Source organism: Myodes glareolus, chromosome 24, assembly GCF_982192425.1.
Source record: "Myodes glareolus chromosome 24, mMyoGla1.1, whole genome shotgun sequence".
NCBI classification, from domain to species: domain Eukaryota; kingdom Metazoa; phylum Chordata; class Mammalia; order Rodentia; family Cricetidae; genus Myodes; species Myodes glareolus.
The window spans coordinates 53,357,362-53,384,875 of record NC_142049.1 but is presented as its reverse complement, the minus strand read 5'-3'; the positions used below and the strand labels follow the sequence as shown (position 1 = coordinate 53,384,875).

Below are 27,514 nucleotides of genomic sequence, written 5' to 3'. Positions count from 1 at the left end.
AAGGCTTGATTCTGAACTACTTGGAGTCTACTTCAACTTCACTCTATAATTTGATTTTGCTGTTTCTATTTTTTCTCAAGGCAGAAATTAATATATCTCAGGGTGGCAGCAAACTGTCTCTGTAGCCAAATGTGGTCTTGATTCCTGGTCATCCTTTCTCCACTTCACAGGTGCTTGATGACAAGCACATGGCTTGGGGCATTTCGTTAATTGTTCATTTTCAAGAATATGTACAAAGTGAAAAATAGATATGGGGACTCGGATTCTATAATTAGGAGAGAGAATGGCACTTGGAATGCAACCTATACCATAATTTCCTCATATCTGAAATTACAATTTCTATGATTTCATAAGGCTCTAATTAAAATAATGTCAGATACTAGATAAAGAAAAAAGAAGTCCTGAACTATACAAATGCAAAAGGTACATGAAAAAGGAAAGTGGTTTTTAATTTGGGATAAAAGCACACACTTTGTGGAAAACTCAAAATGCCTGAAACTGAATAAAAGCCTTTCATATTTTAGCATATTAAAAAGTTCAAGAAGAAGCTTTTCAGTATGTATAAAATGTCATTGTTCCTAAAATATTGCAACTTCCCTGATCTACTGTTGGAAGACAGATCTAAGTCCTTTCTCATTATCAGAATATCACTGGTCCCAAACTTTTACAAATTCCCTAAAAGGTTCACTACAGTTAAAGTGACCTCCTTCTCGCTGACAGAAGTGTAGCGATACAGTAAGAGCAGAGGTATGAGCAATCTATACCTTATTAAGTGCTATATAAAAAGAGCAATTGCCAAAATATTCATGGCAATATCATTTGTTTTCTAATCAAACAAGTACAGAACAATGTTACTGGGGTTTATGACTGTCAAATGAATATGATCGAACCATCTTGGCTCCACTTAGTACCAGCAATATGATACTGGAGATAGCTGTACCTTAAGTTGACAAGGGTAACCTTGAACTCCTGATCCTCCTGTCACTACCCCCTGAGTGCTGGGAACCAGACATGTACTACCACAGCTGGCTTAATTAATTTGGAAATATTATTTTTGCCACTCAAAGTTCCCTATGAGGATATAACACAGATGATCTGATAGACAATTTTATTTCTTATTATTTTATTCTTTTAGAATAACTATTGTGTGACAGTAAAGAAAACAATAAAAAAATATTAGGAGCACATAATTAGAGATGCTAAAATTACCCACAGTGCAAATTATTCCTCTTAAAGCAAATAACAAGATTTATCTTGATGCAAACTGAAACATCTCATAAGATCTGAAATTCAGAATTCTCTCTGCTCTTTATACCCAAGGCAGTTATCGTAAAAGAAATCATTGTGGATATCTAGGATGAAGGATTTTCACATAGGAGACAAATTTTCCACAAGCCATTTTTTTGCATTTTTATTTTTTATTTTTCCATTCAAATATTTACATTTCCTTCCCTCCTCCCAATCTCCTCCCACTCCCCCACATCCCTTTCTCCCTCTTCCTTCCTGCTTGAGAGAGGGCAGGTAACCCTGCCCTGTGGGAAGTCCAAGGCCCTCCCCGCTACATCCAGGCCTAGGGTGCTGTGGCTCTCTGATTGAGGCTGACAACGTGGGCTGACTGAGAAGCCATTGATAAAGGCACTGGGACTTGTTTTTTACAGCATGTTCTGGCTTTTTGGGACCCTAGCCTATATGGATGCCATTTAAAATATGTATATTTCATCTACACCTTGTTTCTCATTCTAGATGCTGGTGATGATTGTTGAAGCCTATCTCTTACTACTGCATGTCTCAGACAATCTATGAATAAAGGCATTAGGGATATGTGGTATGGTGGGGTGTGTGTGTGTGTGTGTGTGTGTGTGTGTGTGTGTGCGTGTGTGTGTGTGTGTGTGTGCCTGATATGCTGTTGCACTAAATATACATGTGAACCAAGGTTAAGAAAGACTCACAATGGTGATAAGTATGAGTGAAAATTGAGTGTTTGGCAGTTGGCAGAATATCCATTTCAACTCTTCTATGATCCAGGGAACATTACAGAAGAGAAAGAAGAAGAAAGTAAAAGATGAACAATTTGGTGTGTTCTGAAATTATAACATACACATTGTATCCCATGAGCTCACAGCAGCTGTGTCTACCTGTACCACACCTGGACAAGACTTGGATCACCAATGTTCAGACATGGCTAGGGGAAGGGCTCATAGGGCCTGTCTCTGTCCTGGAGAGCTAGGGAGGTTGATGGTTACAGGATTAAGGAGAGTAATTTTCATCAGTGGGTTAGACAGATGCTGGTGGTCATGCATGCTCTAGAGGTCCTAAGTAAACTTGTTGGACTTCGAAACAAAACCAAAACTAAGGAAAAACAGAAAGACATGATAGTGGAAGGGAGGCTTATTGGGGGAGGGAGGAACTTGCTAAGTTGTGGAGGAATGAAAGAAAAAGTGGGTGGGAGCTGAATATGACCAGAATGCTCTTTATACGTGCAGAAAATTGTCAGTGCATAATTTTAGCAGTAATTGTGCTTACTGGGTTATACGCATTCAGAATATTAATCTACATAACATCTCCTTCATGCATCACTGGCTCCCGTTCATAAGAACATGGAGGCTCAATCATTCTTTGTTTATATCTATCAATATCTTACTTTATATAATTTAGCATCTGGTTAAATGAAACTCTGTAGTTTTCTTTGTTGGTTTAACTAAACCTGAAAAGTATAACACTGATTTAAAACTTGGCTCACTTTCACAGAAAATCTACTCTATGTCAGAAAAAAAAAATCTCAGAATGGGAGAAAAGGTAAAGCAAAAGTAAGCTATAGGGACGGGCGCCTAAGGGACTGTTGTTCACCAACAGCTCAGGCTCTTCAAACTTTCTTTCCTTCTTTCTCCTCTCTTTACCTTTTTATATTGTTATGATCTTATGCTTGCTAATTTTCAATTCATGCTTTTCTCTTTATTCAACAGATTGTTCTTCAGTGTTATATTGATTTAGTGATAGATTCATCTTGGGATTTGGTGACATTTCATATGGCTGCTTTCTTTTTTTTCTATTTCTTAATCACAATTTCAGTATTAAAAATTAGACTTTCTTCTGGAATGCTTTTTTTTCTGGAGTCACCTGATAATTTACATATGCCAATTAATTGTTTTTCAATCATATTATGTTATTTACTGTGATATTTGATAACAAAGATCTGCATACCACATTGAAACCCATTTTCATTAACAAAATGCTTGTTTTATTTTGTTCACTGAAATAGAAAATGAATTGTTCAAGATTATACAGATATAAAGTCTACACTCACATATACATATATATTATAATTTATACATTTGAATATGAGCATATTATATTTTAGTAATTAATAACCACTTTTTCTCCTTCTATCATTATAGACTCTACAACACTGGCTGCTACAATGTCACATCTACTACCCTTCTTATTTTAGACATCAAACATGGTGAATACTACTTTTTAAAATCTCAGTCCTCTTTGGAAAGCAATATGACCTAAGGAAAACTTTTTAAAATTTCTTATATTTTTGCTATTATAATCAGATAGTTAGTTTCCCTTTCCTTTTTTCTTTACAAAATGCTCCTATAACCCTCCTTACTATCATTCAAATTATGGCCTCTTTTTCCATTAATTATTGTTCCATGCATATATGTTTATAATGTTTAAAATGTTATAAAATCTAAAAACCAACTGTGTTTTGTCAGAACTAAATATGGCTTTCAAGTTGAGTGGTTTTTCCTCTGATTTGCTCCACACACAAGATTCTAAGCTTCAAGGGAAGCATGTTGTTTCTTTGGAAGTGTTCATGTTTTCATAGAAATTTCTGTAATGGTTGATACATTTACCTAATCATCACGGTCTTCTTTCCAGCAGGACATGCTTTGTCAGCACTGTTGTAAATACTTCTGAAGTTTCTCTTTCAAAATGCACAAAGGGAACTTTGCAAAACACAGTTGTATTCGAATTCCAGGACTTTGTAATTATACATGAATTATTGTTCATCTGAAGTGCACCTAATCTCTAGCTGATAAGATTCTTAATGATTCTGCATAATTTGTGAGTTTATAACATTTTCTAATTTGTCTTGATTTAACGCTCAGTGTAAGACAGACTGGATCTTTATCATCACATTAATGGAAACTGTGTTTGGGTGTGCTGCTACAGTTCATGTGGTTTTCTTAAACTTTAGGAAGCAGGCTGCAGTTACTTGGAAAAAGAATTTATAGCTATTATAAATTTTATTTTATTGTCATAAAGCAACATCAATCCCCACACAGAAGGACGAGATGATCTATGTATTACTTTATGGCTCTTTTGATTGAGTGAGGGTCAGGAGTCTTACAAAGGATAATATGATCATTTAAAAAATATATATTGTCAAACGTGACTATTAAAATGCTGATGTGAAATCACTTTCATTCTGTTTGCATTCAAGGTCATTTTCTCAATGACTTTTCTTACACCATGGTTAAATATGCACTACCTTTTCTTATCTTGCATACAATTAGATTTTCTGTTATCTATAATTATATTGAGTTAAAAGATACATATGTATATATAATATGCATATACATACATGCTATAGCAAATTAATGAAGCAAGAGACCATAGATAGAGAAAATAGTGAAAAGGGACATATGCATTTTGAGGGAGAAAAAGGAAGGGAGAAATGTAATTATGATATAATATCAAAAATAAAAATAAAAAGTATATCTCTTGAGGTAGGGGCATGGCTCAGTCTCTAAAAGAACTAATGCTCTTGCTGAGGATCTGTGCATGATTTCCAGTACCCATGCTGTGTGCCTCACAACTGTCAGTAACTCCAAGGAGTCAATGATTTCCAGTACCCATGCTGTCTGCCTCACAACTGTCTGTAACTCCAAGGGATCCAACATCTGGCTTCTGTAGCCACCTGTACTCAAATGTACATTCCTATTCCCATATACAAGCACAAATATATGATTAAAAATAAAGATCATAAAATCAAGCTCCTAGGGGACAGAGACAAAAGTTTCCTTAGGTATTTGCTTGTTCATTTAGCATCTAGTGTCTCCTTTGTTCCTGTCACCCAGGATGCATCGGCAAGCGCATGTGGATACAGTACTTAGTGGAACTGACTTCTCTGAATATTTCTTAAGTATTTATTCATTCTTGATAATTCATTAGCAGTCATAAAAAAGGGGAAGCAACACTTTCTTTGGTAATTTCACAGACTTTGTTTAATATTTATTTATTCTTGAAAAGTTCATACAAGAAAGTGTCTACAAGAATACAGCTGTTGGCAAGTGCTCTTTTTATTTTATTTTTTGTACCAGTTGGCTAGATGTTCCTGCAGGAAGCTCACAGCCTGCTTTCTGACGCAGCACGCCTGTTCTCCATCTCTGATTTGATGTTGCAGCCTAGAACTCTCCACTTTCGCCATCTTCCACCTGCAGAGATCACAGAGCTCTGCTCTCCTGCTTTCTGTTGGCGATAAATTCTAACGGAAAGCCGCGCACAGCAAACCAACAAGTCTAACATTGTTAGTCTAACTAACAAACTGACATTGTTAATGGCTCTCTTTGCTTTGACCCCACATAATGTCCTTCCAGCCCAGCTTGACCTTTCGTGGCCAGTAGCCTCCCATCATCCTCTCCTTCATATAACACACAGAAACATCAATTTTGGACTTTGTTTCTTACCCAGAGTGTAGAATGGTCTACAACTTATAGAAACACTCTGAATCAGACAGAAAGGTGAGTGTCACCAACAGACATATTCCTACCAGAAGCAGGATACAAGTGTACAATATCTAGAAAATAGGTCAGTAACTAGAGTAATGAAGAATTAACCCCATTACAAATTCAGAAAATTATTGTTTTTATTTGTATGTTTGCATAAAATTTTTATGTTTGTATTTTAGTGGAATGATAATTAGAGCAAATTTTATCTTCAGTGAAATAATATGTGAAGCAATTTTTTAAAATAAAAAGAATATTAATAGTGCCTGGTGATGGTGGAGCATACCTTTAAACCTGGCACTTTGGAGGCAGAGGCTGGCTTATCTCTGTGAGTTCAAGGCCAGCCTGATCTACAAGAGCTAATTCCAGGACAGGCTCCAAAGCTACAGTGAAACCCTGTCAACAACAACAACAGCAACAACAACAACAAAAGAAATATTAATTGCAATCTATATTGAAAGCTAATGGAAGAAGGCTCTCAAAGTTTTGTCACTTTGGCCACTGAATAATAAAATTTCTGTGATAATAACAAAATATGAGAGGACTCCTCTGCCATTGTGTCAGCTCATCAGCAGTGATCACACTTCTGCGCAGAAACACATAGACGATTGCGGGGGTTCTGGTTTGGGGATTAAGTTATAGCTTTAGCCTTCATCCAAACAAGTCATCTGGGAAACTTTGGTTTTGTTTTCTTTTCTGTTTTTCCACTTGTCTTGCTTTTTATATTTTTTTATAATTTTTATTTTTTGTTTTTTGTCTGTGTGCTTGCATGCATGTCTCTGCATGTGTGGAACTGACTCAAGCCTAGAGACTCCAGCTCTGCAGAAACTTGGATGTTTCCCAGTTCATTTGACTACTCAGGGTGTCTGTGGGACTCCACTGTGGGTGACAGAGTGTCCTTCCACTGTTTTCTTCTCTATCTCACAATAAAGCATGGCTAATTAATGACAATTACCAATAATAATAAATAGACCAAAACTTTCAAACATAACTAATACAGGTAAGAATTCATTTAGGAATACAGACAAATAAGCTCTGATCCTATAAGATATTCAGAGATAGTTCAGAGAACTATGGGTACTTTAAAATATTTTAAATTAATTATAATTACATTAATTTCCACTCTTCCCCTTTCTCCCTCCATACTTTCCAGAACACTGCCACATGCTCACATTCAAATTCATGATATCTATTTCTTTAATTGCACACATGTACACACACACACACACACACACACACACACACACACACTGATAAATATATTAATACCTCCTGCTTAGTCTAGTCTGCAAAAAGGTGAAAGAGGTGTGTGTGTGTGTGTGTGTGTGTGTGTGTGTGTGTGTGTGTGTGTGTGCGGCTTAAGTGCTGACCACTTGGTATCAGATAACTATTAGGGAAAAGGAAGAACAGTCTTCCCTAGGAAAACTATTTATCTTGTTTTCAGAATTTCTTTGCTGTCCCATAGCTCTGTCTAGGATTAAAGTTCCATGAGGTTTCCCTCATATTTTACTGTTGTGCTGGTTTAGTTTGTGCTTAGCAGTCATGCTGATAAGATTTCATGGGTGTAGCTTCTCTTAAATTTCTGGAGACAAATATCTCACTCAACACTGCCATTTCTACCCAATTTTTGCCCCGTTTAATGACATGTTCTTACTTTGTCATAAGCATACTTAGCTGTGATAATTCCTTTCTGTGGAATGCTCACTCTAGCTATGAGTGTTATGTGCCCTGAGTGGTTTGTGCTGCAATAGTATTTCTGACACTCAGATCTGATTCCATGGCCATATTGTTAAACTGGCTAAGGATGATTTTTTTCCACTTATTTCTTGAAAAGCCAAAGCTTCTAAACAGAACACCTAATATCATTTTAAATGCCTCCATGTATTTGCTATCTCCATTTATTTTGTGTTGAGTGCTTTAGATTCTGTTTATCAATAGGGTTTATCTGTGCGATAATGGTCAGGAATTTCTGGTTTCTATATTTTCACCTTAAGTAAAACACAATCCTTTTTAAATTGTTACTGTATCTACATTACCATTTTTGTACCTATGACTCATGGGAGAAAGGGTGGCAAGATTGTCAGAGACAAATTATAAGGAAGTCTACTGTGAAATGATCTCTCCTAGATATGACTGCATAAAGAATTCCAGAGCAATAATGTATCAATAGACATACTAACATGAAAGGAGAAAATTCATTGGTGCCTTCTCCTATAGAAAGAACTATACACAACTAACAAATTGTGGGAGAGGGAGCATTAATTTCTCTCATGGATGATTCTCTTTATTGTTTATCAAATACCAAAGAGCCATCTCTGAAGCCACACAGACACACAAACAGCAAAAACAGAATCAGCAGGTTGTAACATATACATTGCAAGCTGCTGAGTCTGTTTTATATATTATACATATAATACATATATATGTGTGTGTGTGTGTGTGTGTGTGTGTACATATATGTGTGTGTGAGAGTCAGAGAGTGTGAGTAGGGTTATAGGGTAGACAAGAAAGAGGAAAAAGAAGAGAGAAATTGTATTTTAATTAAAATGTCTTAATATTTGCAGGAAACTTTTTTTAACATTTTCTATTACTGTCACTACTGCCAAAAGCAACTAGTCAGAGTTGACCTTACCAACGATTTAGAAGGAGATTGTGAGTGGAGGGGAAATCAAGCTATACATACTCCTAGAAGGAATGATACATGGTCCTCTGTGAATTGTCACTTGGAGGAAGTCCGATACATCAAAGTATGTGCCTTCTTCATGGCTTTTGATTATGTGGCCATAGCATCATCTCCCAGCTCATTGCAGGCAGTGTGGCTTCACCTTCTTAAGCTTGAATTTCAGTGGAACCCAGAGAAAATCATACATTCAAATGTATGAACCTGATTTCACAGCATGAGCCTTGGTGGTATGTTAGTACAAACCGAGGAGAAATGGCATATTAAATGCAAAAATGAACCTGTTCTCCACAACCGCTACTAGAATCATAAAATACACTTCACTGAAGGTGGGACTGCATTACTCTTTCTAATCAATACTGAGACTGGAATAGATTGAAAATCAGAGTCTTCTCTGATACTAACCTGTTTCGAAAGGTGGGACAGTCAGGAGGCCTTTGTGGAATAAGTAGCTCATATGTTTAGGTTTTTAGGTTGGTGAGGGAGGAAATAAAACTCACAATATATCTCTAACTAGCATGCAGTGCTTGACAATGACCATGGCTTTGCTATTGGCTTACATATGAAGTGCACTGTCTGTGGTAAATCTATAAGGGAAATTTCTCTTGTAGGCTTGGTGACAGAGTATGATTACCAATATGAAACATGATTTTCCTCAACTACAAATCTATGTTTCTTAGAGACACCTCCATGTGTTCATCTCTGTATTTCTTCACTACAGTGCTTTGTCTTGTATTCTAATAAATGTTGTATGATTTTTCTTGTGGGGACATAGCTATGGGCTGTGTGACATATAGATCAGGCCTTGGCTAAAGGAAATGCATTCTGGCGTATTTGAACAGACTGCACTGATGCATGGTGCATCTTGCAGAATGTTTCCCTATCACTTTGCAATGGGTAACTTCAGAAAACGCCTTAAGGCAATGTCAAATGAGCAAAATAAATCTATTTTATTCTTAGCTTCCACAACTTTATCAAAGAGACTTCATCCTCATTGTTGAATAAAATTTATGAATAATTCTAACTTAATGCCTATTGTAAGAAGTGTCCCTTTCCATTATCACACCTAATGTCTTTTGCCTGTCTTTTTTGTATTTCAGAGGTGATATATCTCCATGAAGGGAACTTTTTACTATAGAAACGTCTAAATGTTAAACAGCCATAACATTTGAATTTCTGATATGTGCTGTTGCTTACCAAAAGTAATAAAACTGTTCTCTTTTGAGTTATTTTGATAAGACAATATCTGTGATAAATTCATAGGGAAATTCCAGCTGTCAGGTTGGTGACAGGAATGTGTACACCCAGTATCACACTGTATGCCGCCCATGCTTGATGGTCTGTAAAGTGTAGCTTAGGAAGAGGAATTTAACGTGGCAAATTGAAATATCACACAGAATAAAATACAGTGAAAAGGGAAAGTTTCAAACTTTATTTACTATTAGAGCTGTATATTCCTAAGGGTCTGCTGACAGACTTCAGTGTCAAAAGAAATGTGTGGACAATTGTATGGTACCAATAATCCAGAGGGACAGTGCAGATATAAGGTCAGAAGTACCCCTTCCCTAAGAAATGCACTATAAAATGCTTCTCTACCTATGAAACCCAAATTCTTCCATTCTTCACAGGTCCCCAAGATTTCCCTATTTATACAAAGGTGTGTATGAAAATCTGTTGGGTGTGAGTGGAGGAGATATCCCAGTAGTTAAGAGCACTAGATGAACTTGCACAGGACCTACAATTGATTCTCAACATCAATAGACTGTCAAGAACCTCCTGTGACTCCAGGACCAAGGAAGGCATCTGGTTGTCTCTTATAGAATCCTTTGGCACTTCAGTAATGCACATTACCATAAATGCACTAATTTAATTTTGGTAAGTGATACTTACCCAGAAAAATGTCCATTTCCTTTAAGTTTTTCAATTTTATGGAGTATAGGTTTTCAAACTATGACCTGATGATTCTCTGGGTTTCCTCCATGTCTGTGGCAATGTCCCCCTTTTTATTTCTGATTTTGTTAATTTGGATATTCTCTCTCTGTCTTTTGGTTAGTTTAAATAAAGGTTTGTCTATTTTGCTGATTTTCTTAAAGAACCAACTCTTGGTCTCATTTATTCTATGCATTGTTTTCTTTGTTTTTATTTTGTTGATTTTAGATCTCAATTTGATTATTTCCTGCCATCTAGTTTTCCTGGGTGAGTTTGTAGCCCTCCTTTCCACAAATGATAAATGGGCTGAGAAAAAAATAGGAGAAAAATCACCCTTCTCAATAGCCAGAAATAATATAAAATATCATGGAGTAACTCTAACCAAACAATTGGAAGACCTGTATGACAAGAAAGTTTTATCTTTGAAGAAAAAAATTGAGGAAGACACCAGAAAATGGAAAGATCTCCCATGTTCCTGGGTAGGTAGAATTAACATAGTAAAAATGGCAGTCTGACCAACAGCAATCTACATATTCAATGCAATGCCCATCAAAATCCCAGCAAAATTTTTCACAGACCTCAGAAGAACAATGCTCAACTTCATACGGAAAAGCACAAAGCCCAGAATACCCAAAGAAATCCTGTACAATAAGAGAACTTCTGGAGGCATCACAATCCCTGACTTCAAACTCTACTACAGAGTTACAGTACACTGGTATTGGCATAAAAACAGACCAATGGAATCAAATTGAAGACCCAGTTCTCAATCCACACTCCTTCAAACACCTGATTTTTGACAAAGAAGTAAAAAGTATAAAATGAAAAAAGAAAGCATATTTAACAAATGGTGCTTGTATAACTGGATATCAACATGAGGAAAAAGGAAAATATATCCATATCTATTGCTATGCACAAAACTCAAGTCGAAATAGATCAAAGACCTCAACATAAAACAAACCACTTTGAACCTCATAGAGAAGAAAGTGGGAAGTACACTTAAATGCATTGGCATAGGAGTCCCCTTCTTAAAAATAACACCAGTGGCACAGATTCTGAGAGAAACTATTAATAAATGGGACTTCCTGAACCTAAGAAGCTTATGTAAAGCAAAGGACACAGTCAACAAGGCAAAATGGCAGTCTACAGATCGGGAAAAAATCTTCACCAACCTCACATCAAACAGAGGACTGATCTCCAAAATATACAAAGAACTCAAGAAATTGGTCATCAAAAGAATAAACAATCTAATAAAAATTGGGGTATGCCTAAACAGAGAACTCTCAAAAGAATAATCTAAAATGGCTGAAAGACACTTAAGAAAATGGTCAACATTCTTAGTCATCTGAGAAATGCAAATTAAAACAACTCTGAAATTCCATCTTACACCTGTCAGAATGTCCAAGATCAAAAATACTGACGACAGCTGATGCTGGAGAGGACGTGGGAAAAAAGGAACACTCCTCTATTGCTGGTGGGAGTTCAAACTGGTATAGCCACTTTGGAAATCAGTATGGCAATACTGAGAAGCAACCTTCATCAAGACCCAGAAACACCACTTTTGGGTATATATCCAAAGGATGCTCAATCATACAACAAGGATATATGCTCAACTATGTCTATAGCAGCATTATTTGTTATAACCAGAACCTAGAAACAACCTAAATGCCCTTCGACCTGAGAATGGATAAAGAAGATGTGGTACATTTACACAATGGAGTACAACACAGTAGAAAAAAAAAAGATATCTTGAAATTTGCAGGCAAATGGATGAATCTAGAATCTAGATAACCCAGACCTAGAAAGACAAATATCACATGTACTCACTCATAAGTGGCTTTTAGATATAAAGTAAAGAAAAACAAGCCTACAGTTCATAACCCCAGAGACCCTAGACAACAAAGAGGACCCTAAGAGTGATATGTATGGATCTAATCTACAAGGGAAGTAGAAAAAGACAAGTTCTCCTGAGTAAATTTGGAACATTTTGGATCATGGGAGAAGGTAGAAGGGGAGTGGGGAGGAAGGAAGGGGGTCATAAAAAATATGTAGCTCAATAAAACATTAAAAAATAAAATATAATTAAAAATAAAACCCTTGAATTAACATGGATATTCAGAAGTAATATTAGGCATATTTCACCCCATTCAATCCCATTCCTTGAATGCAATTTGGTGGAATGCAACCTTTTACTGCCCAGTCTGTCTTCTCTTCACTTCTTCCCAGAAACACATCTTACCTGAGTCCTGGGTGAGCTCCTCACACTTTTACATGTTAGTTTTACAGGCTTACAGATTTTTAGAGAAAATGGGCATCATATAATCAATAATCACATAGTTTATGGGTAAGAATCAGGAAATATATACAAAAACACATTGCAGAGAGTCCAGGCACAAGGGTGAGGGAGGACATTTTTGTGACAGTGAAATTCATGTTGAACTCATTAGAAAACATGAAATGAATGTCTCTCACCACCCCCATTTTATCATGTTAGAAATAGCAACATAACATTTACTGAATAGTTAAAAGACAAAATAAACACTCAACTTTCCATGTAATATACAAGACTAAAATATTTTTAATAAATAGGATTTGTGATGACTCTAGTTATTCTATCAAGCATTTAATAAACACTTCCGCTACAGTTAACTTAGAGTAGAATTGTGCAGTTCTCGTGATTCCACCCACAGAAAACATCTCCCTCTACGAGGCTGGTTACTATGGTAGGAATATACATAATGTGTCAAGTTTCTGTTATTCTGCCAATTACTAAAATCTCATCTAATACCTGATATAGAAGCAACACGTCTTTAAATGTTCAACTGGGCTAATATATTTAATTCTTTAAAAGCAAACAAAGTGTTGTACTTGAACTTTCATTGAGAGGAACTCATCTTTGTCAACTGAAATCATTACACCTAGCGCCCAATATCATTTCCTACAAGACAGACAATCCTGACATCTTTGACAAGGTTGTCTTGAAAGTTTTCCCATTGCCTGCCAACTCTCTTTAGCTAATATCCTGAGAGCTATGAGTCTAAGTTATTGGCACTGAAGGGGATTGAAGAGTTTTCTTTCCCATGTTTAAATATCTTTATTAGGTCATGTTGCCATATGTGCCTGCCATTTTTCTGAGTGCAAATTCAGTGAGTTTATGTAATCTGTCTGGAGGGAAAAAAGTCATACTAATGAATGTCATTGCCCACACAATTGCAAAATTGATTTGAAGAATTTATCTAGAATATGTGAATGTTTTGCTAATGTATGACGAGCAAAAACTCAGAAGAGGAGATAGTAAAAGGAGTTGTGATTCCTTACTATCCACCCCAAATTGTAAACATCTGCCCTGCTTGTCTTTGTGAGGATGGCGTCTGCCCCAGACTGAAAAGATAAGGAGGACCTGGTGCTCTTCTTGTCAGATCAAATCCTGGAGATAGTTTATGTTCTTTAAAAGTTTGTATTCACTGTCTTTGTGGTTTAATTAGAACAGATATGCTTTGAAGATATTTTGAAATTTTGATTTCCATTTCTAACTCTTCACTAATTATATAGTTTTCATTAGACTGTTGAATTTATCTAAGCTGGTCGCCCATTTTAAAGTTATATGTATTACACACCTTTTTATGTGCACGAATGGAATTTGTAATATAATACTCTTCGCAAACTCTTAAAACATATGTGAAGATGAGCATTTCACAAGAACATTTCTGCCTCCTACTGCTACATGGTATGTCACACTGTGATGAATTTATACATATAAGATTGCAATTATAGTAATATTAATAACACACAATCAGTCCCTTTTTAGAGGGAATGGTATTGTTCTCTCCAAAGTATACTTAATCTCCAAAACACGAAACAATAAAGAAACTCTGATTGCACATGAATCATTTCAAATCCCATGATCACTAAGCATATTTTTCTCAAGAGATTTTATACAAATTTATTTTTATTCATATTCTAGAGTCCATGACATTTTTATAGGTTTGTTCTATTGTTCAATTATTCATATGTGCAAATACGTGAGTATGTAGGAGTGCCTACAGAGGTCAGAACAAGACATCAGACCCCTGGAACTGGGGTTAGAGGTGTTTGTGAGCTTCCAGACATGGGTGCTAGGAACTGAATTAAAGTTCTTTGCAAGAGTAAGAAGCGTTTTACACCACAAACCATCTCTCTAGTCCCAGATTTATGCTTTAAAACTATGTTATTTAAATGGTTATTTGTTCAATCATTCATTCATTCATTCATTCTTTCACTATCTTTTGTTTTGGATGTGTGTGCAATAGGACTTCAATCAACCCTGGTTGGTCTTGAAATCCCTATATAGCATATAATGACTTTGAACATCTCACTCTCCTTCTTCTGCCTCCCAAGGACTAGACTTACAAGTCAAAAGCACTGTACCAAATAAAACATTCTTAAAAATTAATCCTTACATGCTGGTTTAATTTTGGACAGGAAGTAAGCACAAAAGATGTTAGACACACAGAAAGACTCACAAATACAGGTATGCAAACTTCAAGGAAGGAAGTGAGGCAATTCAGTCGGCTGTTACTTGTTAATGATAAAGTGGAAATATTAATAATTAGCCTGTCACAGTGATCCCTGTGCTGAGAAGTAAAATAATTAACATCTCTGAACCATTTAAAATATTACCAAAAGACAAGACAAATTCTGAAGTTGACATTTAATTTCAAAACATGGGTTAAAAAAAATACGAATTCAACTTTGACAAGGTCAGGCTGGTTTTGTGATATTGTCTTAGTTCTTGGTGTTTTATGAATTATTATATATCATTTATATATTTGTATATAATAGTAATAATAAAAATTATTTTTTGAATTAAAATTCTATAGGTGATAATACAATTCATTTACATCTTGTCTCCTGTAAGTTCTCTATAATCAATTTTCACATTTCTTTAATCAGCTCCAAGGGATTTAAAAGAATTCTTTCTTACTTTGTTCTACAATTCATTGCTGGAGTGAAGAGGAAGAAAAAGGAGGAGGAGGTAGAGGAGGAGAAGGAAAGAAGAAAGAAGAGAAGAAACAGGAAGAAGAGAAGGAGGAAGAAAAGAAGAGGGAGAAGAGGGAGAGGTAGGACAGGGGAAAAGGGAAATTGGAATTTTAGAGTTAATATGGTAAATTATTTTATTGTGCAGGAAGGAAGGTTCTAAAGAGCATACCACTTGTGTGTATTTTCATCTAGATTTTAGGATAAATTTATTGTAATTTGTAGTAAGATAAAACTAGAAACAAAATATGAAACTGTTTTTAATCCCTCACCAAATCTAAGTACAATATTCTCACATAAGGAAATAGGCAGTTGAGGAAGCTTAAGGTACTGCCAATGCACACCTAATGGCATGTCAATGACCTGATCTTAAACGTGACTAATGTCATTAGTAGAAACCAGTGCACACCTGATGGCATGTCAATGACCTGGATTATAACACAACTAATGTCATTAGTAGAAACCAATGCACACCTGATGGCTTATCAATGGCCTGGATTCTAAACATGACTAATGTCATTAGTAGAAAAGGAAAGATTAAAGAGATGCACCACTGCAAATCACCAATCCTGAATGGGGACCTCTACCTCTGCTGTTTTGCATGAGGAATCCTGTCATTCTCAGTTTTTGAGCCCCGTAAAAATTGTATCAGTTAAAATCTCCCCGCTATGTTCACAATGGACATGCCGACAATTGAAATGCACAGAGCTTTTTATTCTTGACAACCAATGACAAAGAAGTAAGTTAGCCATCCAAGGGGTGAGAGTATTTGCTAAAGGAAGCTTAGGTTCAGTCATCTAGGGAACAGGTCCAGATATCCAGAAGGTGAGTGTATAAAATTTCTGATTAATATGTGAATTATGTTACAGCATATTTTAGCGGGCATCAGAGTTACTATAACACATTTTTAAAATTTCCTTATTTGGTATTCAAAGAGTTATGAATATAGAATTCCTTTACATCTACTGCAGAGTGCTATTTGTACTATTGTTTTTATGATTATTAAAACAGTGATATAAATCCATCGATATTGTGTCTTTCTGTAAAAAAATGTGTTAGGGACTTAGTTATGAAGAGTTCAACACATGTCCACTTTTGTTTAAAGCCTGCAATTTTAATAACAAAGAGAGATTGCCATTATCAAGCAAAAAATCAATAATTAGGTAAATGTAATTGAACAATACTTATTATTTTGCACTCCCAATAGATTCTTTAATAATGATTAGAAAGCTCAATATTCTAAGATTTAAATTTCTCTCTTGGAAAATACCAAGCTGCACCTAACACAAACCATCAAAGACTTTAAACGCAAAAAGATAATATGGCTTTTGTGTCAGTGACCAAATCACTGAGCTGAAAGAAAATCCCAATTTTGCACAGAAAAATTCATTTCAGATTGCAAAGAAAGGATATTTGCATGAATCAAAAAAATCCCATTTCTTCCATAAAAGGTTAGAGGTTCGTAAGTATTCTCTCTAGGGATAGAGGAGACATTTTATTGCTGTCAAATTTTAAATATAATGTTTCAGCACCTACCATAGTCTGGCCTCAAACACATGTGTCATCTGCTTCTACCTCTCTGGCCATATGCAATGGTAGGAATGACATAACATGCTTGGCAGTGTTATATGTTTTGCTCTTGAGTGTTGTTTTGTGTTTTCTTTTGTTTTTAAATTGTGAACATCACTTAATGAGTATCCATTGCTTCTGTGCAAGTTTGTGACAAATATCCTTTGTTCCAAGATTGACACTAAGAACCAAGTGTCCAGAAATAAGTCCTCACAGACCAGTGAACATGGCAGATAGTTAAAAAAAATATTTCAATTATGTGTCAGGATGGCTACCTGCAATATTTAAGGTTATGGCAAAAGGAGAAGCAATTCATTTCCCTGAGGATAGAGAGAAAAATAGAATAAGAAAATTTCAACAGCAGTAAGTCTGAAAATTTCAACTAATGCAATGAATGCTCTCAAATTGGCCTAAACATGAGACTATCCAAGAACAGAAGTTGGCTTATTATTCTGGACACAGTGAGAGCTTTACAGTATTGACCATGTCTTTTGTTTCACGTAATAAGCACTGACATAGGTGCTGCCGTCTGAAGTATGGAAAAGTTTAGAAGATCTTTCCATGTCTTGAAGGCTTGAACGAGGACCTGGGCACAGCACAAAGCCTTTGCTCTTGACCTCTTCACAAAAATGCCTCTGGTGTAGAAGCATGGAGTGTCTCAGACCATAACCTTTCAAAACCCAGAGTCCCATCGAAACACAGGGTGACTCAGCATGTCTGGGCAAAGTCTCTGTTGGAGAAGGCAGAATAGAATCACAGGTAAGAAAAATAAAGAGGTCGAAGAGACAATAATCTAGGGTAGGAGATGGGAAAGGATCTGCGATGTCAGCAGGGGAGAGGATGGCATCTAGGACAGGATTGCTACCACATGTTCAGAAGGAAGAAGGATAGACTGTAAAGAGGGAATACGGATGGAATCAAAGCATCCACAGGTAGTGAGTGCTCAGTGCCTGTATGTGATGGTATGGAATTTCTTATCAGAACAAGGGTAAAAATCAGGGCAGTGATTGCCAAGAAGCCACACCCTCAAGATTGCCTTATTGTTACTGCATATGTCAGTTTGTCTGTCTGTCTATCCTATCATCTATCTATCTGTCTGTCTGTCTGTGACTGTCTGTGTATCATCCTCTATCAATCTATTATTCACACTTGACATGTTTAGGTATCAAAGATCAGAGGACAGCTTTGTGGTATCGGTTCTTTCCTTCTACTATGTGGGTCTCAGAAATTGAATTTGGGTTGTCAGACTTGACAGCAAGCACCTTTTCCTGCTGAGCTACCTCACTGCTGCTGAGCTATCTCACTGCCTATATCCTCAGGCTTATAGCGAAGAAGTGTTTGATTTCTATTCTGTATATTTATTTCTATTTGTTTGAGTCAGTGCCACATGTGTACTTCAGTGTAGTTTTGACCTCATGATTCTCCTGCTTCAGTCTCTGGAGTACTGAGGTTTCAGGTTAGTTCGTCATGACAGGTTTTGTGAACAGTTTAAACATATGTATATACCTCATTAATCTTGACAAAAGCTCAATGTATTCAATATAGATTTTTCTGAATGTGGATGTTACTTGGCAGGCAAAATAAGACACTGGAACTATTTCATCACTGATTCATACAGACCCACAGGAAGAATCTAATTCTACCATTATAGTGAGTCATTCTAATTGCTTTGCAGATGTTTTCTTACCAATATTAACATTATTTTCATGGCATTTACCAAGAAACAAGTTAAGCATATGTTTAAAGGGTAAAGAGAGGCTAAGTGGCTGATTTGTAGAACTAGAAATAGAAGCTGAGTGTCTATCATTGGCTCTGCATGTGGAATTGCATCTGGCCAACTGTCTGTGACATTTAAGAGCTCAGGGAGTTGATGCATTTGTCTACCAGCAAAACAATGAGCTCAAAGTAGAAAGGAAATTTAAGATGGTATTTTCAAGGCAATCAGCTTTTCTCTTAACTTAGAGAAAAGATTTCCCACTATGCTTTGAAAAGTCACTGTACAACTTTAGATTTCCTTCAGAAACGATTCAGACTAATGTAAATGAAAAATATATATCAACATTATACCATTAAATCCAGTAAGCCAGTGTCAGCTGTAGAGTCTTCTGTGTACCCTGAGGAGTAAGAACAGCCATCTTGCTAGTAAATTAAGTCTTCAGCTACTGCGCAGACAGAGATAGATGGTTTTTCTACCTGCTGACTTCTTTGTTTAGTTCACACAGGTGTTTAGGTTCCATGTCTGCTTGAAATTTTTTCTACCCTCTTTGTTCTTTCTTCTTCATTTCCATCCTTCCTGTGCCTGACTTACGCTGAGCCGCCAGAGTTTCTAGAACAGCAGAATGCAGTGTGTATAAACAGAACCCTCTAAGATGAATACATGATTATGTGTTAACAACAAGAGGATAGTGCTGTCTTTAACAGTTCCATAGCGATGTGAGCATAGCAAGCCTGGGCTGGAAAGCGTCCAGGATGAGATGGAGAAGTGTTACATCTGCGATCCCTCTCTGTAATATATTATTTACTTTTTGAATTACGATTATATAGTTTCCCTCTTTTCTTTTCTCATTCGAACTCCACACAAAGAACTAAAAGCAACGAAGGGGTTCTGAGAGTAGGAGCAATAGTCTTCCCAGGGAGGACACACCAATGGTTGTTCACTTTTAAGTGGTCACCCCTGAAGCACACATAGAAGTAATGTACAGATTGAACAGGTTATACTGCTGTATTTAGGAATATACAAGCAGCAATGAATGAAGCCCTCTTATCTGTGTGCAAGCCATTAACGAACAGGGAAAAGCAGAGCAGATGACACAGGAGATGTAATGTATTCTGGGGATTCTCACATTCCAGATTACGAGCTAGGAAAGGAGCCATGATGACCAGCCTGACTCTGACATTAATTCTAAAACCACAGTAGGACTGTAGGGAGAAATCAAAGCTGGAAGGAACAAAGGCTCGTGAGGGCAGAGTAGAACCCCAAGAAATAACTTGAGGCTGATAAACACAAACTGGAAAGGACGGGGGCAGAGCAAGTCACTGAGCTTTGTCTGAGCACTTCTAACTTCAGTGTGATTATTCCTTTAAGGAGAATGGTACGAACTGATTGAACTCATCTCAGAACTGATGGAAGAGAAAACAGGGGCTACAGATCTGGCTATGGCCAACAATGAAAATGTAAGTGGAGATGGGTACTGTGCCTTGTGTTGTAGAAGCATGGACGCCACACCCTGGTTTTCAGTTTCCTGAAGACCTGCTCATGGCTTCCACCTCCCTTTCGTTAACCTGCTATGTTTTGGACATCCTGCCCATATCCAGGACCTAGCCGCTGTGAACTCAGCTGCCCTCTGCATTTCTATACAGTCAGGTGCTGGAGCTCCATGCTTCTGTGGGAAAGGCGGGCTTCCACTGCTTTGTGACTTTGCAGAGTCATGAAAAGACAGTCATTTAAAGCCATGTTTCCACAATGTAAAATTATAAGGAGAAAATTAAAGATAATGCATTGAATATTTTTTAAATGCTATTTTATTTGCACTTTGTATCCAAGTGAATCACTCATATGGTGGTTCCCTAGCAGCATCATTTTCACACTGGGTCGCACAAGCAAATATACACACACACACAGAGACACACACACACAAAGAGAGAGAGAAAACTACGTATACATAGACTCATTCTCCCTCAAACAACCCCACACATACCACAAGCATATCTACGCACACCTACACATGACACACATATCATATTGACAGACAAATGTATACAAAGCATATACATACCATATATATATTCACACATACAGATTAAGCACAGCACACATACACACATATATGCACACAAATGTATAAACACCATATACTATATGCACACATCACACACATGCCACAAATATACACACAGAACAAACATATGCACACTAAATCACTCCCATATATACATATATAACACACACTTATATACACATATTATATATAAATAATAAAATAATTATAAATATATATAAATATTATAAATACATATTTATAAATATATAAAATAATAATATAAATATATAAAACACACAAATATGAGTATATACCTGTCAAAAATATAGTTTATTTTTATACTAAGAAAAGGGTATTAGTTTAAAATATATTTTGGATTATAATTAAAATAGCCTCATTCTCCAAAAATACTTCTGAAATCAAGCATGAAGACTCAAGCCTTGTAATCCTATCAGTAAGGAAGCTGGGGAAGGAGGCTTTAATTTGCAGGGCAACTTGTGATACATAGTGAGACCATGTCTCAAACAACAGGAAACAAACTAAGAACTCAGTGCTATTCTGTAGGTGCCTCTCTGGCCCTGTCCATTTTCTCCCACCTTACTTCAAAAACTGCACTGCAATTCTCTCACATTCCAAAGAACTCAGCAGCTAAGGAAATACATGACTTGACCCTGCAGCTGATGTCCTTGGAATCACTGGTGGCAGGGCTTAGGTAAGGGGAGATGAAATGCTAACGCATCTGGCAGTTCCAGACGGAAATTAGCTCGATGGCCATTTCCGACACCCCATTAAACACCAGTTCATTCGCGTGGAGGTTCTACAAGGCTCAACAGCCATTTCTCACATGACATTTGAAGCTGAGGATGAAATAAAACTGCCCAAGCTAGAACACATTCATTTCTTTGTGTTCGTTTAGCTGTTTCTTCGGGTATGATTTTCATATTGGAGAAGTTATTTGAAACCAGTTTAAAATCATACATCCTATATGTGAAAAACTAATAGGTCTCCCATCCAAACAGGCCCGTCTGTAGAAAGCCTGCCCTACAGCCCGCGTTCAGCTATGAAGATGTGCTCTGACTGCAATGCCTTGGATATTTCTATTTTCTCTATCACAGGGATGTGGCTTGGCTATTTTTCTAGAGGGAATGTAATGACTGCAAACCAATTATTTTTCTCTTATCTCAAATTAGGCCACAATACCTCTGAGTTGGTACACTATTTTAAGAAATATTAAAAAATAAAAGCATTTCTTAGACAGGCAAGGTCATCTCTCCTATGCTCTGGCCCAGTTTCCATACTCAAAGGTCAACTGGCATATGTAGGAATTTAAGAACTGTCTTCTTTCTTTGCCTTTTGTTTTGGAGTTGGGGGAGTGGAAATTTCCACCCATATTCGGCTGTGCCCACCCACATCTTCAAATGTCTGTACATGCTTTGCAGAAACTGAGACATGGCCTCATTTAATGATGCTTTAAAATTTCACAAGAAGAAACATTCACATTAGAAAGAAAGCTTATAGATCGGAGTTCTAGCATGTCAGAGATTCAAGAGCCTGTTGGCAGAATATAGCATCTGTCCAGATTTTCCATGCTGTGAAATCCCCTTGTGAAAATCGTGAAGAAAGAGAGGAGGAAAGAGAGAAAGAAGAAGGAAGGGAGGGAGGGAAGGAGGGAGGGAGTGGGAGAGAAAAAAAAACAGTAGAGTACAAAAGATATTACAGCTTCAATTCTTTTATAACTGCCAAGCAATGTTCATGAAGCAGAGCATCAGAACATGAACCATACTCTCAGGCCCCCAGGTCCCTAGACTGCTGCTCCAGGGAACAGTTCTCCAACATCTGTACTTAGGAAGACACATAAAACCATGAAAAGGGTAAACATTACATGTAATGTTTGTGTTCTATAGGCTGCCTGTGCCTGTGCAGACAGCCTTTCTTCCCTTAGACTTAGGAGACACACACACACAGAGAGAGAGAGAGAGAGAGAGAGAGAGAGAGAGAGAGGGGGGGGGGCAGAGAGAGAGAGAGAGACAGACAGACAGACAGACAGAGACAGACAGACAGAGAGAGATTTTCATATGCTTTATTCTATGTGTGACATTTTTCCACTGAGATCTTAACTTGGCCTATTTGGTTTTTAATTTTCAGCACCATTTCAATTTGAGTACTTTTAGTGATGCTCTTTGTCATATTCTGTTTTTACATCTTAGATTAACTTCCTCATGTCATGCAGCTTTTGACTTTTGTTCTCATGAACTATGCCCGTCTTCTCTTTGAGTTGTTTGCGCTTTTATATTGTCTGCATGAGCAAACACCATGCAAGGGTTAGCACGCCTCTTACTGATCTTCTCCCCTGTTGTCGGGTGTGGTTGTCCCCTTCTCACTGCCCTACTGGTGGCAGCTCGGGCAGAAGGGTTTGTGAAGGAGGCCTATAGGGGCAGGAATTGCAGGGCCTACCAGGTAGCACTGAAAATAGAGATTCCATAGTAGTGGGTGGTTTATATGGAGAGAAAGAGTGGGCCTAGTCTGAAGTGAACTTTTGGAAGATCCCAGAGGAGCTAGGCAGCAAGACAACACATTTCAAGAGGAAAGAGAATCGAAGGGTGGAAAACAGCAAGGAGTAAGTCAGTGTGAGACAGGAAGGACTGAAAAGCAGAGATGATTCTCCATTTTCACACAGAACTGGGAGTTTAAACAGTTTCCTCAAGGGCTGATTACAAGGGAGTTCTATCTAACATGGGGAGATCAGATACATATGTGTATGTAAGTATATACATGTAATATATGTGCAAACACACACACATATTTCAAAAGCACTGCATAAATATGTAATAAGAACAAACCCCTGGTCTTTGCCGAGTGCACACTTCCAGGGGTAGCAGCATGGGCTGCAAGATGCCTTGCTCCGCATGAGAGAGTTCACTGTCGCTGTTTCAGAGAAATTTTCTCTCAGTGACTATGAACTTGGTTTTGTGCTTTTGAGACAAAGACTCTGCTATTGGATAAACCAATCGGAGATTTTCATTCATCACTGCTGGATAATACATTCCTTTTGGTTTTGAAATGAAAAACACCAGCACTTTACCTTTGAGAGACAGAGTCAATGGAAGCTTACAAAATATGGGACAAAATGATGTTTAAAGAAATTTAAGCAGGATAAAAGCATTAAGCAAACAGGCATGGGGTGCCCTGAAATTCACAGTCTCTGCCTTGAAGATAGAAAGGAAAGCCTCAAAGCCTCTCTTTATAAAGCAAGAATTAGCAGGTATTATAATTATTTGTAGTAAGGAAATTGATAAGAATTCTAAAGTTATGAACTAAATCAAGAGAAAAAGATGAAATGAATACGGCTGATTTTATACCCATTTGGGGAATATGAAATTAAAACATACTTCATGCTACTGGACAAAGAGAGCTGTGCATCTATTTTCATGAAGTTAGTGCTATGCTATAATATTCCACTAGACAGTGAGATAAGTATAATTCCCCCATGGCATGAGAAAAGACATGGGTTTTCTTCATGCACAAAGTGCCCTTTGTATAAAATAGTTCATTCAAGATGTTTAATATCAGTTTTAGATGATTAATACAAAGCATGATATAGTAAGAGGCCTTTTAAGATAGAAATAGGGAAGCAAGAGTGGAAATGGAAATGTTTATTTTCTTTACTGGTGTCCTTTTACATACAAAACACATGCAAACACATGCACACATACACATCGAGCTCACAGAATAACCTCCTGACTGTGTGACACTGATCTGTGATGATGGAGCTCAAAACAACCTCCTGACTGTGTGTACTGATCTGTGATAACTGAGCTCAGAACACCCTCCTGACTGTGTACTGATCTGTGATAACTGAGCTCAGAACACCCTCCTGACTGTGTACTGATCTGTGATAACTAAGCTCAGAACAACCTCCTGACTGTGTACTGATCTGTGATAACTGAGCTCAGAACACCCTCCTGACTGTGTGTACGGATCTGTGATGACAGAGCTCAGAACACCCTCCTGACTGTGTGTACTGATCTGTGATAACTGAGCTCAGAACACCCTCCTGACTGTGTGTACGGATCTGTGATGACAGAGCTCAGAACACCCTCCTGACTGTGTGTACTGATCTGTGATAACTGAACTCAGAACACCCTCCTGACTGTGTGTACGGATCTGTGATAATTGAGCTCAGAAGGACCACATTGATTTTCTGTCACTTTGTTCTGTGGACTATGGTTCTGGATTCTGAATAACAAGGAGGAAGAGAGTTGAATGCAAGCTTTGCATTCAAAAATTCAAAATTTGGATATTTTATCACAAATCATGAGCAAATTTACTGACCAGCATTTGTGTGTGTGTGTGTGGTCAAGGAATAGAGTATGTGACCCTTATTACACACTATTCTGCTACTATGTTAGTTTACTGGCTTTATGAGTTTTTTCCCCCACACTAGACAAAGATTTCAGAGAGGCCTTGGGGAATCTTTTAACATTATTTCTTCCCTATATAGGTTTGTGCTCAAGATCCTGAAAAACGGAAAAACACATGTGTATTGTACCAAATGTTTAAGTTTTATCCTGTAGAAATGGAATGCTTCCTAGCATTTCTGAGCAGTCTCATAATAACAGTACACAGAATTGGCCATTGCTTTGTAGCACTTTGTTCTATACTGAAGGAAGTTCCTCCTGAGGAGAAAGCTCAGGAGACTTGGGAGCTCATAAAACTCAGAAACCAAAGAAAGTGCCATGCCATTGTCTTGTGAGCATACAGGGAGTAAGCAATTCCTGAAGATTAGGAAAACTCAGTGGAGCGCCCCCAGTGTTGGTGAGGGAACACTGGCTGTTGTGAGTCGTTATCCATGCTGGGTTGAGCTTTTTGAATCTGCCCGAGCTACAAATTCTCCTATGCACAAGTCCTGCCCTATGGTTGTGGAAGCAACCTAGATATAATCACTGATTCCACAAGCTGGATTTAAACAGAATCATTTCTTTTCCCTGTTCTTGTCCTGTCTTACTGGAGTGAATTGGAAAAGATTCCCTGGGAAACATGATGTTCCAGCACCATACAGCATACTTAAATTATTTGCACTAATAATAGCCTGGCTATTATGTCAATTCTATCTCTATCTACTGATTTTCCTCCTGCTACTTATGAGATAAAAAAAATTGGTGGCTAAGTCAGTGTTCTATTGTTGTGAAGAGACACCAAATCCATGGCAACTCTTATAAAGGAAAGTATTTAATTGGAATTTGATTACAGCTTCAGAGGATTAGTTCATTGGCATTTTGGTGAAGAGCATGGTGGCTTGAAGGAAGGCATGGTGCTGGAGAAGTAGCTGAGAGCTCCACATCCAGAACCTAAAGCAGCCGGAAGATAGAGAGTGAGACAAGAGCTAACTCTGGCTTTTGAAATCCCAAAGTCTCTCCCCGGTGACACACTTTCTCTATGAGCCCATGGAGGGCCTTCTTATTCAAACCACTACATTTTACTCATTGGACCCCACAGGAAAGTAGCCATGTCTTAATGCCAAACACACTCAGTACAACTTCAAAAGTCTCTATAGTCTGCTTTAGTCTCAACACTGCTCAAAAGTCAGTTTGTCCTGATGGTGTTGGGAGCTGCCTGTGTCACACAGTATGCCCTTTTATCCAACAAGCTTTACTTGCAAATGTTCATTGCATTGAAATGAGTCATTAGTCTGGTTCAAGGCCTCTGGTTTCTGGTACCCTACCATCCATGGATCCTCAATGAAACTCTTTTCAAATATCCTGTGGCCACCGCAAGTCATGGAGATCCAGAGTCATCAAGATCTGGAGGTTATCGTTCCATAAGACCAGTTCCTTTATGAGCCACAAGCAGGTGCTAGATGGGGTAGATGTTAGTGTCACCAACTGCAGACCTGGCTGTGGGCATGGATGATAGTTAAGCTGGTTAGTCCAGCCCACTGGGGAGACCCTACTCAGGGAAGGGGTGGAGCCAGCCCCTCGATGCCCATGCCATCAGGGTTAGTTCTCCCTTACCCAGAGCCAGTACAAATGAAGAGGTGTTGGAGAGGCAGGAATGATGGAAGAGAAAAGAGGCTCTTATTTATTTATTTTTTTATTTTGTTTTGTTTCTTTTTAAAAATTTTTTGTCTATTTGCTTACTTTGTTTTGATTTTTTTAAAATTTTCTTTTGGGTAGATGCTGCAGGGGTGAGGGGAGGATGCAAAGGTGTTGGAGGGAGGTCACATGTTCTTCCTGGGCACTCAGGTAGCCTAGACCCAAAACAATTACACAGAAACTAATTAAATTAAATCACTAATCAATTAAATCACTGTATAGCTCATTAGCTCTAGCTTCTTATTGGCTAACGCTTACATCTTAATTTAACCCATTTCTATTAATCTGTGCATCACCACGAGGTCGTGGCCTACCAGCAAAGTTTCAGCATGTCAGTCTTAGGCAGTGGATCCATGGCTTCTTCCTGACTCCACCTTCTTCCTACCAAGCTATAAGCCAAACCAGTTTTCTTTATTCACTAACAAATACAATCAGCACATAAACAGAAGGACCTCCTACACCATGGAGGGACTGAGAGTTCAAACTTCCAACTCTGCATCTCTATGTCTGATGGCAAAATGCATTTCAGATTGCCAACTCCTTGCAGCTCTTTTAACTACAATACAACACACTTCTTTCTCCTGGGCTGGCTCCACTCCCTGTTAGCAGCTTTCCTTCGCAAGTCTCCCAAGGCTCTGGCATCTGCAACATCTTGGAGTTTCCAACAAAATCCAGGCTTCCTTTTCATAGCTTCACACAACGGCCTCTCTGAACCCCTATGTAGGGTCATCACTG

General features: G+C 37.6%; 1 protein-coding gene and 1 long non-coding RNA gene across 4 annotated transcripts in view; both read right to left on the bottom strand.

Moving 5' to 3' along the window:
* The window catches only part of LOC125399432 (leucine zipper protein 2), a 379,570-nt gene that overhangs the window by 142,162 nt on the left and 209,894 nt on the right, over positions 1 to 27,514 (bottom strand). The gene's annotated exons all lie outside the window — the stretch shown is intronic.
* On the bottom strand, positions 16,051 to 19,246 carry LOC146889968 (uncharacterized). Its single transcript, XR_014999518.2, has 2 exons — positions 18,994 to 19,246; positions 16,051 to 17,656 (listed from the first exon to the last, which is right to left on the bottom strand). It is a non-coding gene; the product is annotated as an uncharacterized LOC146889968 (long non-coding RNA).